Source organism: Solanum tuberosum, unplaced genomic scaffold, assembly GCF_000226075.1.
Source record: "Solanum tuberosum cultivar DM 1-3 516 R44 unplaced genomic scaffold, SolTub_3.0 scf00123, whole genome shotgun sequence".
Lineage (NCBI taxonomy): Eukaryota > Viridiplantae > Streptophyta > Magnoliopsida > Solanales > Solanaceae > Solanum > Solanum tuberosum.
Genome location: NW_006239048.1, coordinates 74724 through 87358, shown reverse-complemented (window position 1 = coordinate 87358; position 12635 = coordinate 74724).

Genomic DNA, 12635 nt, shown 5'->3' with positions numbered 1-12635 from the left:
TGTGTCTAAGATGGCCATGTGAGACTTAGACTTCCGCTGTGTGTTTTTAAAGTTGTTTTAAGAAGTTTAAATGTGTGGATGTAAATAAGTTTTTTTATTATTCCGCACTATTTTCATTATTGAATGCAATGAATGACTATGTGGCTCGTATAAGACCCGTTCGGGGTCGAGTACGCCTTGTTACGACTTGGGGGTGCTCCCGGGTCGTGACACAAACCCCCATTTCACAACACACCTTCACCCCATGACACTCAGAAACTACCCTTTCATGCTAAGATCAGTTTAGGGAGTTCTACTCGCCGGAATTCAATTCTGTAAAGTCGTACAGGTTCCTTAACGTCTTAGATATCTACTCATGTGATCAAATTCATAATTAGATCTCCCATTTGTTGACATATTTACCTAGACTTCACTGACTCCGATTTCTTCCAAATCTAGACTAGGTTGAGAAATTCCAAGTTATTACCAAAAAGTTTTCCGGCCCAAAAATTTTCCCCGTTGGCTTTTCTATAACGACGAGAAAAGGTTTTTACAATAGATACCAATTTACCCATCACTCGTCCTCGAGTGACAATGTAGAAAAAAACGACTAAAGTAAGAGTAGAGTAGTACCTGAATCGACGAACAACTGGGGATACTTGTCTCGCATGTCCTTCTCGGTTTCCCATGTAGTTTCCTCAATTGGACGATGCTTCCATTGAACTTTCAAGGACTTAATCTCTTTGGTCCTCAACTTCCGGAAATCAAGATCAAGAATTGCAATCGGTTCCTTCTCATATTGGAGGTCTTTGTCTAACAACACTGAGTCCCACCTAATGATTTAATCCCCGACACCATGATATCTCTTCAACATTGATACATGAAACACTGGATAAACTCCAAATAAGTTAGGTGGTAAAGCCAATCTATACGCCAATGGCCCTACATAGTCAAGAATCTTAAATGGACCAATGTATCTAGTACTAAGCTTGCCCTTTTAGCCAAATCTCATCACCCCTTTCATTGGTAATACTTTTAGAAGAACATTCTCACCAGTCTGAAATGCCATGTCTCTTACCTTATGGTATGCATACTTTTTCTGTCCACTCTGGGCTGCTAAAAGCTTAGCTTGAATACTCATCACTTTATCTTGAGCATCCATCACTAAATCAACCCCCAAAGGTTTCACATTTATAGCCTCAAACCATCCCATGGGTAATCTACATCCCCTCCCATAGAGTGCCTCAAATGGTGCCATATATATACTAGAGTGATAACTATTATTATAGGAAAACTCACACAAAGGTAGAAACGTATCCCAATGTTCCCCAAAGTCAATCACACATGCCCTCAACATGTCTTCTCATGCCTGAATAGTCCTTTTTGACTGTCTGTCTGTCTATGGATGGAAGGTTGTACTAAAAGTGAGTTGTGTGCCCAATTCATCATGAAGTTGTACTAAAAGTGAGTTGTGTGCTCAATTCATCATGTAGTTTCCTCCAAAACTTGGATGTGAATTGCGTATCACAGTCTGAGATGATAGAAAGGGGTACTCCGTGCAGCTTTACTATCTCCTTTACATAAACTTTAGCCAATTGTTGAGCATTATAATCTATTCTGACCAGAATAAAAATGGGCTGACTTAGTCAATTGGTCAACCACTACCCAAATAGAATCAAACTTTCCCAAAGTCTTGGGAAGACCAACCACGAAGGCCATAACTATCCTTTCCCCCTTCCATTCCGAAATTGGCATTCTCTGAAGCAAACCTGCAGGACTTTGGTGCTTATACTTTACTTGTTGGCAATTTTAACACTTAGCCACAAACTCCATCATATCTTTCTTCATGCCAGGCCACCAATAAAGTTGTTTCAAATCTCGGTACATTTTGGTCACACCCGGATGAATGGAATACCGCAAACCATGGGATTCTGTCAACAATTTCTGAATCAAGCCGCCCACTCTAGGAACACAAATCCTTCCTTTAAAACTAAGTACTCCTTCCGCATCAAGAGTGGTCTCTTGTGCCTTAACCGACACTGTTTTATTTTTGAGCTCTTTCAAGCTGTCATCCTCAAACTGTTTGGCCTTGATCTCCTCAATGAACGTGGCCCTTACCTCAATGCTAGCACCCCAACTTTCTCTGAGATGCCCAACTGCGTGAACTTAGACTCCAAGGTATGAATCTTCTTAGCCAAAGGTCGCTTGGATATACTCAAGCAAGCTAGACTACCCATATTTACCGCCTTCCAATTTAGCACGTTTGCCACCACATTAGCCTTGCCCTAATGATACTGGATGGTCACATTATAATCCTTGAGTAACTTCATCCACCTTCGTTGTCTCAAATTCAGATCATTTTGAGTAAATACATGTTGCAAGCTACGATGATCCGTAAACACCTCACACTTGACACCATAGAGGTAGTCGCCATATCTTAAGAGCGAACACTACCGCTACCAACTCTAAATCATGTGTTGGGTAATTCCTCTCATGCACCTTCAATTGTCGCGATGCATAAGCTATAACATCCTTATCCTGCATTAACACATCACCCAAACCCAAATGGGAAGCATGACAATAAATAATAAAATCCTTACCTTCCATCGGTAGTGCTAGAATAAGTGTTGTGGTCAAAAGAGTCTTGAGCTTTTGAAATCTTTCATTACACTTTTCAGTCCATTCAAAGGGTACCTTTTTCTTGGTCAATCTAGTCAAATGTGTGGCGATAGAAGCAAAGTTCTTCACAAATCGACAATAGTAGCTAGCGAGCCCCACAAAACTTTTAACTTTAGTCACAGAGCTAGGCCAAACCCAATTCTTAACCGCTGCAATCTTTTGGGGATCTACCATTACCCCTTCTTTTGAAACTACATGCCCCAAAAAGGTAATCGATGTCAACCAAAATTCACACTTAGAAAATTTCGCATACAACTTTTGTTTCCCAAGAACACCCAGAAAAATATGGAGATGGTCGGCATGATCTTCCTCACTTTTCGAATAAACCAAAATGTCATCAATAAATACTATAACAAATGAATCAAGAAAGGGTTTGAACACACCATTCATCAAACTCATGAAAGCTGCAGGCGCATTTGTCAACCCAAACGACATAACTAGAAACTCGTAATGCCCATAGCGGGTTCTAAACGCCGTCTTGGGCACATCCTCATGGTAACCAGACCTTAGATCAATCTTAGAGAAAACTGATGCACCTTGCAATTGGTCAAAAAGATCATTTATTTGAGGCAATGGGTACTTGTTTCGAATGGTGACCCTATTCAATTGTCGGTAATCTATACACATCCTCATACTACCATCATTTTTCTTAACAAACAAGATAGGAGCACCCCACATAGAAGCACTAGGACTGATGAAACCCTTATCAAATTGCTCTTAGATTTGAGCCTTAAGCTCTCTCAACTTCACTGAAGCCATGCAATATGGAGGGATAGAAATGGGGCGGGTACCAAGTTCCAAATTAATGCAGAAATCTATATCCCTGTTCGAAGGCATACTAGGCAAATCAGTAGGAAACACTTCTCTAAATTCTGACACCACACCACATGAATAGACTCAATAGAAGGAGACTCAACCTCAATATCCCGAATATGAGCCAAATAAGCCCAACAACCCTACCCTACCAGTTTCCTAGCCCGAATGGAGGATATGATTTTAGCTGGCTTAGGCTTGTACACCCCTTCCCACTCTAATTTTTCCCTACCAGAATTACCATTTCTCTGGCCTCCACGGCCTCGCTGATTTCCTTCTCATATGCCCAGGTTCTCCACAATTTTAACACACTTAATAACTTAACAAAGTAAGCATCGTTGCTATTGTAGTAGTCGCATCATGACCCTCTTTGATATACCCTCAATCTAGGAAATTGAAGTAGAGATTCTAACTTCAATTGTCGCAAGATAATTTCATCATTTACTAAGCAACCCATACATGTTATGACAACAATACTAAATGCATTTTCCAAAGTAATGGTGTTCATTATCCAGCCGTCCCTTACAAAACTTCTTGAATGTTGTCACCTATAAGCTCGAATCTATAAATCTGAACTTAATCACTTCACAAAGCGACGAATTTGCTCTATGTTCATGAACTCATCTCTCCTTCTATCCCTCAAAGTTCAGGGTATATACTTCTGCGTACAGAAAGCTATAAAATGTTTTCCAAGTCATGAGTAGTGCATTTACTAGTCGACACTCAACATGAGACAACCACCACATTTTCTATTGTTGGTGTTGTTGTTTCCACTTTACAACTCAATTACTAACCAGATACGAGATACAGTAAAGAAACAGATACCAATTTATATCACTTGGATACCAATTGGATTCAAGTCATAGCACGAAAGAAGACAAAAGAAATAGAGAGATTTCCTAAAGTCATATAGCCTCTCAAAGAAAAGTACAGACTTCTCCGTACCATTCCGCGAAAGTCTACTAGACTCATTTTGGTACACCGAGAACAACGAACCTAGGGCTCTGATACCAACTTTATCATTATCCAGACCGTCGTGATTGTCACCCACACTAACCCTCCGATGGGAGAACCATTAATACTAATTAGCTAACCCAAGAACTAAACATTTAAAGATACAGAAGCAGGTTTAAATGTCTAAAGGAAAGGAAAATAAGGAGTTCCTCTAAACTCCAACAAAAGTCTAACAACCAAATGCGAAAATAATACTTAAAACCTAAAATTCAATGTACCAAAACTCTAACAAAAATCATAAGTCTAAAGGAAATGGGTACAACCCAATTAAACATAAGAAAGTCTAAAGTACTAGTCTAAATCTGAAGATGTGGACTTAAACAAAAAGAGAACTTATGGCAGCCCAGAAGAACTGGCTCACCCTTGAATTCAAGTCGATCACTGGTTTTCTAAACGAGGTCTGTTAGTAGCCGCCTGAATATGCCTTGTACTCAACAAAGAAAGAGCAAGTGCAGTATCAGTACACAACCACAATGTACTGGTAGGATCACGCGGCTATCCCAATAGGTGAAACATATATAAGTCATTACAACAATAAGAAACATGCTCTGAACATATTCAATATCAATTATCACTTACGAACAACGCACAATTTCACAAATCTCCAAGATATACAGTCATGTCAAGTCAATGGTCCTCTTATGGAACTCATACTCAAACTGTTAGTGTACCGATATGTGGTACCCAATCCAAGTTAGTGTGCCGGACGTGACGCCCGATCCCATATATGCACCGAAACGTGGAACCCGATCCAAGTTAGTATGTTGGAACACAACACCCGATCCATTCAACTAGCGACAATCACAATCACAATGTACATTCTCATAATCGTACAATCAAGTCATGATTCATGACATACAATTATTCAATCATCCTCATTTACAATTAGTGTGATCAATAATGTAACATTCGCATACATACATGCATTATTATGAAGTAATTACCAACATACATCACACAACATGAAATCACAACCATCACCTACCTCGAACAAAGCTTGAATCCCCTAAGAAACTTGATTCTTTCCTTTTCGGATTCTTTCTGCTTGTTCTTGGTCTACAAACAATCAATATATCGCGAGGACCAATAAACAAAACCTAATTACCCGGATCATAATTAATAATAACAACCCTAGGTCGAACCCTTGGTCCCTATTCCTAAATTAGGGCTTTTTCCACCATCCAAACAGCTTCAAAATCTTCCCCCAACTATAATTACCGATGAATTTACATTCCATGGATCGAAAAATGGATTTGGGGAGTAAAATCCTTACCTTTAGCACAAAATTTCGTGGAATACTGTCAAGAACTCGTCTGGGATCGTCTCCTAGCTCTCAAGAATAAAACTTGTAGAAAATAACGATTTTGGGGTTTATTTCTGACTTAATTCGGGACTAGCCCGCCATGGCAGCCCCATCCCGCCACAATGGCCCCGCCCTGGTGGGAAAATCCCGCCTTGGCGGCTTTCACGGAAACAATGAGCAAATTTAATAGTTTCAAACCCCCATATCACAACACATCTTCACCCCATGACACTCAGAAACAACTCTTTCACGCTAAGATCAGTTTCGGGAGTTCTACTAGTCCGAATTCAATTCCGTAAAGTCGTACGGGTTCCTTAATGTCTTAGCTATCTACTCATGTGATCAAATTCATAATTAGATTTCCCATTTGTTGCCAGATTTCCCTAGACTTCCTGACTCCAATTTTGTTCAAATCTGGACTAGGTTGGGAAATTTAAAGTAACTACCAAAAAGTTTTTCGGCCAAATTTTTTTCTCGTTGGCTTTTCTATAACGACGGAAACAGGTCGTTACATAAGGTCAATAATGTTTCATAGGAGAAGACGAATACAATATCCAACAGCTTCTACTTTTCTTCTTTATGGTGGGAGCTGTGTCATGATATTATTCATTTACATGACGTATCTTTAGTAGCTCTTGTACATCTTTAGACTAGAATCTTGGGGGTGTTAATTATTCTAGAAATTCAATCTTGGTTTTGTTTTAACTCAGTATCTTGTAAACTTCTTGAACTTTCCGTTTTATCTCTTATCTTCTTAAATTTTTCCGCATGATGAAATTGTTTAGGGATTAACGGTTCTCCTATCTAGGTGTTAGAGTAGGTGCCTGCACAGCCCGGTGGGTTGGGCTGTGACAATGCCTCAATTTTTTATTTTTTAGGAGTTTTTTAAAAAAAAAATCAAAAGACTGATTATTATTTTTTTGAAAATAAGAAAAAAATATCAATGATGACCATATTCAATTCTTATCACCATCAATGCTATTAATTTATTTTACTTATTTTTCTTTATCTCAACATTAATGTTATTTATATTATTTTCTTAAATCACTTTTTTTTCTTTTTTTTTGGTTCTTTATATTTTCTTTTATTTGTTTATTTCTAGGAAATAATTATCATAACTTCATAAAAAATTTAACAAAATTTATTTGTCTTTTTGAATTTTAGATCATTTCTTTTGCTAAAAGATCTCTCTATATATAGAATATGTATTCTACAAATTTCTTTCTTTTTAATTTTATCTTAATTTATTTATGCTTCTTTACTTAAAGTTTGTTATTTTTTTTAGATTTCATTAATTAAAGTGTTATTACTGACATTATTTCTTTCAACTTCTTTATTCTACTAATTTCTTTCTTCTTTTACTTTGTCTTATTATTTTTTTTGTGTCTTTAGTTCAAATTTATTTTATTTTTAGTTTATGAAATTTTCAAAAAATAAATTATTATATTTTAATTAATCAAAATTTAAGTTATTCTTCCAAAAAAGGATTATGCCTCAAATTTTGTATTATTTTTTGATGTTTTTTTTTAAAATTTTAGAAGACTAATTTTTTTAAAAAACCAAAATATCAAAGATGACTATATTTAATTCCTATTATCATCAATGCTATTAATCATTTACTTCCTTCCCTTAATCTCATTGTTAATGTTATTTATATTATTTCCTCAAATCACTTTTTTTGTTCTTTATATTTTCTTTTATCCGTTTATTCCTAGGAACTAATTATTATAACTTCACAAGTATATATATATATATATAAAAAAAAAAAAAAACTAATTATTATAACTTCATAAGTATTGCAATTTCTTTTACAAAATTTTATTTGCCTTTTTGAATTTGCTAGAAGATCTCTCTCACACATACGCGTATATATATATATATATATAATAAGCCACAATGCAACTATGATTGTAACTATCTTGTTAGCTTTCAACCAAAAGCTAACAAGATTTTTAGTGACAAATTTATTATTTAGTTAAATAATAAATATGTCATTTGTATATATATTTATTACTCATTTCTTTTGAATTTGTTAATCTGATTTTGATCTGACACATAGTTTACGAAAGTAAATTAGATTTTGAGAAAAAACATTAAGTGATACTTGAAGTTGTCCCAGATTTTCAAAAAGACACCTTAACTTTGCATGCGTCCTATTACCCCACAAAACATTCAAAACAATAAATACACATTTTTTACACAATATTTCCACTTTGGACAAAAATATCCTTCGAATGTGCAATTTCTTAAAAACAAAAAGTCGGACCCATTATTGATGTATTCAAGGATGCTTTGGTAATTTCCTATGATGAATTCGTTTTGTTTTGTTTCTTTTAAATTTATTTTACTATACTAAATAATTCTATAAAATATTATGAATCACAATAATTAATTACTTAAATATTTAAAAGATATAAAAATATTTAAAAGACCTGATTGACTCTTCAAATTTTACCGGTGACACATAAATTGGGACAAACGAAATAATATATATTATTTGAAAATTTCTTAGAAAGTACTATAAATTACAATAATTAATAGTTAGAAATATTTCAAAGACAAAAAAAATTGATTGAATCTCAAATTTTTTTTAGTAATACATAAATTGAGAAAGAAGAAATGACCGCTATTATTTGAAAATGGCGTATAAGTATTACAAATCATACAATAAGAATTAACAATTTAAAATTTTAAAAGACTTTAATGCTTTATACTTATTCTATTTCCACTTTGGACACAAATATCCTCCCAATATGCATATTTTTTTAAACAAAAAGTCGGACCCATTATTGATGCATTCAAGGATGCTTTGGTAATTTTCCTATGATGAATTCGTTTTGTTTGTTGGTTTAATTTTTTTAAATAATTGTATAAAATATTATAAATCACAATAATTATTTACTTAAATATTCAAAAGATATAAAAATATGTAAAAGATCTGATTAACTCTTCAAATTTTATCGGTGACACATAAAATTGGACAAATGAAATAATATATATTATTTAAAAAATACCTAGAAAGTACAATAATTTACATAATTAACAATAGAATATTTTAAAGACAAAAAAATTGATTGAATCTCGAAATTTTATTAGTACCACATAAATTGAGAAAGAAGAAATAACCTTTATTATTTCAAAATTGCGTAAAAGATATTACAAATCATACAACAATAATTAAAAATTTAGAATGTTAAAAGACATAAAAATTTTTTTACCATATTAACAATAATTAAAAATTTAAACTATTTTAAATTAATATTAAAGTTTGACTAACTCTTTAATTTTGTCTTTGTCACATAAATTGAAATAAAAATTATACATATTGGGCCCGTGCTAGCACGGGCTCTGATGTCTAGTATATATATAAAGGAAGAACATAGAGAAGGTAATGTGGCACCTCCCTATGGCCTCCATTTATATTTTTTTTATCCTTTTCTTTACAGTTTTTCTTATTGCTTTCAATTATTTTTTTCTTGCAAAATCATTTTCTTAACTTATACCTTTTCAACTATATAAATTATATTCTTAAAAATTAGTATTAATAATATTCATAACTCCCAAACATGTCATATTCATAACCTCTCAAGCCTTTCATATTCATAACCTCTAATTATTTAATGTAGAAGTATATTAACACTATAAAATCACACTAAAATTGTGTGTTATTTTGTAGTCATCTTCGGTTGGAGAATTAGTGGCAGACATGTTACAGTATTTTTAAGTTTTGAGGTGCATTATATTTTTCAAATATGATTTCATATATTACTTTTAATTAGCAAGTAAGGCTGATATGTCAAAGCATATATTTTTTTTCTTCTGAATAAATTATTTTGGTTTGTTATCTTTATGATTCTCTTTATAACCATAAAAATGGAGATTCATTTTAGGACTAATAATTTGTTATTATTTTTCTTGACTCTTGTATATGGGATGAAATGAAATCATCCAGAGATTGAGATTAATGGGTTTTGAGCTATATATGTTGATTTTTTTAATTTTTTTTTAGGTTCTTAAGAAGTAATGTTTTTATTATATTATTTCCTTTTGGATTATTTATGTTTTGTCAAAAATGATTATATGTGCAAAATAATTTGATATGTCTAATATAATTACAACTCTTTCTTTTTTGAATATTTTTTTTCTCCTTTTCTTGACTTTTTTTCTTATTTCTTTCAATTATTTTTTTCTTGCAAAATCATATTCTTAACTTATACCTCTTCAACTATATAAATTCTATTCTTAAAAATTAGTATTAATAATAGTCATAACTTCCAAACCTTTCATATTCATAACGTCTCAAGCCTTTCATATTCATAACCTCTAATTATTTAATGTAGAAGGTTATATTAACACTATAATATCACACTAAAATTGTGTGTTATTTTGTAGTCATCTTCGGTTGGAGAATTATTGGCAGACATGTTACAATATTTTTAAGCTTTGAGGTGCATTATCTTTTCCAAATATGATTTCATATATTACTTTTAATTAGCAATTAAGACTAATATGTCAAAGCATATTTTTGTTTTTTCTGGATAAATTATTTTGGTTTGTTATCTTTATGATTTTCTTTATAACCATAAAAATGGAGATTCATTTTAGGACTAATAATTTGTTATTATTTTTCTTGACTCTTGTATATGGGATGAAATGAAATCTTCCAAAGATTGAGATTAATGGATTTTGAGCTATATAGGTAGATTTTGTTTTAGGTGCTTAAGAAGTAATGTTTCTATTATATTATTTCCTTTTGGATTATTTATGTTTTGTCAAAAATGATTATATGTGTAAAATAATTTGATATGTCTAATATAATTACAACTCTTTCTTTGTTGAAATCATACATTTAAAATTATTTGTTTGTGTTCGTGAAGATATAACTTCTGAGTTTTTTTTTAAAAAATATTTAATTTATTCTCTTTAGACCTCTATGTAATTCTTAAATAATTTTATTATATTATATTGATAACACTCTTCAAAAAAATTATTTATTCAGGTAAATTCATCTCTCACTTTTTTGTTGATAATATTAGCTTATTGTGTTTGTGGGATATAATATTTTAAAACATAGAAGCAGAAATGAGTCAATGGATATCAATATGCTACTTAAAGATATACGTACATATACTTCCATAGTCTGGTGAAGCAATTTTTATTAACAAAAATGATAGAACATGAGAATGTAAAGTTAATTTATAATTTTGAAACTATAGTTGGTTTTATTAAATATAAATTATTTATTAATGTGTAAAATTGTAGTCTTTTAAATTTTCATTTTTGTTGTTTTCTAGGAGATTTCAAGTTGTTTATTAATAAGTCAAGTTGCAGTCTTTATATTTTTCATTTTTGTTGTTTTCCAGGAGTTCTCAAGTAATTTCAAAATTGCGATTAATTTATAATTTTAAAAATACAGTTGCTTTCCTTACTTTCTATTTACTTATAATAAAATATTTGTCACAATAACTCTAATTTTATTGTCTTTTCATTTTCTATAATTAATGATCTTTATTAGTGTAATAATATACAAATATTACTCATATTATGTTACAAACAAGCCCAAAGCTACATTCTTAATCATCTTAATTACTGTGACTCTTTATTCTTAGGAATTTATTATATTGAATGTAATATTTATTTAAAATGTGAAATATACTTTTTAATATTTCTGTGTTTAATCCAAGAAAAATTAAAAGAAATAGAAATTTGTATGTGTCATATTTTGAATCTTTTTTGTGTAGTTAATTCTCTCTTTTGTTCTCTTTTATGTTTATTTTCTTACATTCTTTTGTTTTCCCAATATAAGTTTTCCCAAAAAGTAATAGGATATCTGAACCTAAATATAATAATAATATATTAAGATATGGAAACTAACTATTTTTCATCAGTTAAATATGTAAACTTATTTTTATCTAAAATTTAATTATTAAAATTTATTAATCAAATATTAAATTAATCTAATATTGTACAATAGAAATAATTAAAATGTGTGATGATTGGGTGATGACGACAACAAGTAATAGTAATTGTGGATAATGATTAAAAATAGTGCTGGCTATCGATGTAGTCATGGATAATAACTATTAATGGCAATCTGAGTTTACACATTGTCGAAAAATTGTACTAAGAATATATTTAAAAAGATTACAAAGAAGCAGAAAAGAACGATAAGATTTCAAGTTTACAAAAATATAAATAAATTATACTAAAAAAAATCCCAAATAAAAAAAGAAAAAAATGATCACATCTCAAGTTTACATTCCTGTAGTTCCAATATTACCTTCTCTTTTTCTCTATGAATATTTTTAATATTTAACTTTCAGAAGTTCACATATATTGATTTCCTAATAAATTTCATATTTTATCTAAATATGTTTCATAGCTTCTCTTCTATGAAATTATGTGATTAATAAAAAATTCCTTTTATTAAAATAATTACTAATATTAATATGTAGTTTTATTTTAATTATTTTCCTAACCGAGCAAAGTGCGGCTAAGTACATTGTATACGATAATTGTACATTTCTATTATTTGACTTAAAAGTCGGTCTATATTTTATTTTTTCCTTTATCTTAGTCGAAAATTTTGATTTTCATGCATGTGGGGGCCCTTTTCCCCCTATTTCAGGCTTTTTCAATCTACTTTGTACTTTTTTTCCAAGCCCCTATATATGAATATCACTTCAGCAAATTTGTGCCACACAACTTCTTCTTTTACTTTCATTTTGTATTGAATATTGTATTTTTATAAAATATATTAGATATGAAAAGTTTGTCTCTAGAGTAAAAAGAAAATTGAAATTTATTGATTATAAATATAAATTAAATGTATTTTTTAATGGAGTGA